This window comes from Notamacropus eugenii, chromosome 1 (genome assembly GCF_028372415.1).
Source record: "Notamacropus eugenii isolate mMacEug1 chromosome 1, mMacEug1.pri_v2, whole genome shotgun sequence".
In the NCBI taxonomy this organism is placed as follows: Eukaryota; Metazoa; Chordata; class Mammalia; order Diprotodontia; family Macropodidae; genus Notamacropus; species Notamacropus eugenii.
Window position 1 is genome coordinate 560,118,354 of NC_092872.1, and position 2,159 is coordinate 560,120,512.

General features: G+C 40.0%; 1 pseudogene; it reads left to right on the forward strand.

Annotated features, from left to right (window-relative positions):
- Positions 1-1,068: 1,068 nt before the first annotated feature.
- On the forward strand, positions 1,069-1,942 carry LOC140518950 (translation initiation factor eIF2B subunit alpha pseudogene; annotated as a pseudogene).
- The last annotated feature ends 217 nt before the right edge of the window (positions 1,943-2,159 follow it).

Here is a 2,159-nt window from a genome sequence, read left to right on the forward strand (position 1 = left end):
AATGTTTGTTGAGTTGTAGCCAAGATGGCAGAGTACAGGTCACAACCCAGATACACTCTCCCAATATTCTGCAGCAAACAACTTTAGATAACCTTCAAATCAAATGTTGGTGCAGCAGAGCCAATAAAAAACTGAAGGAGATATTTTTTTTTCCAGCCCAAGACAACTTAGGAAGTTGGCAGGAGAGATTTGTGCCACCCAGAACATGGCAGCCCCAATAGCAGCAGCAGAAGTAGCAACAGCTTTGGGAGCTCTCTGCCCAGAGATAGTAAGGTGAGTCAGATAACTACAGGGAAGCAAGGGTCTTTCCTGGGGAAAGATAAGAGCAAAGAACAGGAGAGCAGTGACCACATCTCTCCTTGGATCACACCAGCATGAAAATACTGAAAACTTACACAATCCCAGAACTAGCTCTTAAAACAGAGGCATGAAAAAGCCTGAAACTTAAAAAAGTGCTTCCCTGCCCTAGGTGAGCAGAGCCCAACTTTAATATAAAGTTCAAAATCAAGAAGTAGCCTGGAAAAAATGAGAAAAACAACAACAAAAAAGAATTTGACCATAAACAGCTATTACAGTGTCAGGAAAGACCAAGATATAAACTCAGAATATGACAGTATCAAAATATCTTCAAGCAAAGTCTCAAAGAAAAACACTAATTGGACACAATCACAACAAAAATTCCTGGAAAAATTAAAGAAAAAAAATAAGGGTTTTAGAGGAAAAATTGAGGAAAAATGAGAATAATGCAAGAAAAATATGTAAAGAGATTCAACTTTGGTAAAAGAGGCACAAAAATTCTGAAGAAAATAGCACCTTTAAAAATAAAATTAGCCTAAAGATAAAAGAGATGCAAAAATTTACCAAAGAAAAGAACTCTTTAGAAAGAAGAATTGGCCAAATGGAAAAAGAAGTATAAGACCTTACTGAAGAAAATAATTTCTTAAAAATTAGAATCGGGGGGAAATTGGTCCCTGCTTGGCAGTGGGCCGGCCATGTGTGCCTCTGTCTGGGCTGTCAGTCACAGTGGCTGCTTGCCATGCAGAGGTTGGTGGAGGAGGGGACAACTTCATGGCCAGTGAGAAGCATGACTTGGATCTGATTGAGTTCTTTAATTTCCAAATGACAGAAGATCCTAATGTGGCTTCTACTGTGGCTGCCATCCACACTTTACTTGAGCTTTTAAAGAGAGAAAATTCTGTGCAGCATAGACTCTTCCATGGCAGTCTCCTCAGGTGTAGAACTTCTTCTGTGATTCATCAGTCTCACCTCCCTGGAGTACCCAGATTACTTAAAGTGTAAAATGATCATGACTGAGTGAGGAGAGCTCTTTTCCAGGAGGATCTCACTTTCCAGAAGTAAAATTGCCAACCTGTGCCATACTTTCATCAAAGATGAGCTAGGATATTAACTCATGCCTACTCAACAGTGGTGTTCAGAATCCTGTAGAGAACTTCTAAGAAATGCTTCAGCATGTATATCATAGAGACCCAGACTTATCAGGGAAGAAAATGGCCAAAGCTCTCAGCAGTTTGAATGTGCCAGTCACTGTGATTTTAGATGCTGCTGTTAGCTGCCTCATGGAGAAAGTGGATCTCACCACAGTGGGTGAAGAAGGTATTGTTAAAAATGATGGCATTATCACAAGATTGGAACCAACCAGGCAGCCAAGGCACAGAACAAGCCTTTCTGTGTAGTCACAGAAAGTTTCAAGTGTGTCCCACACTTTCATCTGAATCAGCAAGATGTGTAGGATAAGTTTAAGTACAAAGCAGCTACACTAAAGTCTGTTAGAATTGGACAAGGTCTCAAAGAACACCCCTGGATTGACTATACCCTGCCTTCCTTTATCAAATTATTGTTCACAGACCTTGGTGTGTTGATGTCCTCAGCTGTCAGTGTCATCAGACTTTATCTGTATGTTCTAGACCTCTTTGGGGTCTAAACCTCTTGGATCATCACCTCTTGGTGATGATCCATGACAGAGTGGAGTAAATAAAACTTCCAAGCTTTAAAGACTATTTCAATCCAACAGACATCACACGTACTATATGCTTTCTTGTATAAAACGTAGTGTGCAATTATCTCTTCCACATTGCAACTTTCTCCATCAAGGTTTCAATATATAGCAGGTCGGCATGAGAAATTAAATGGAACTCTTT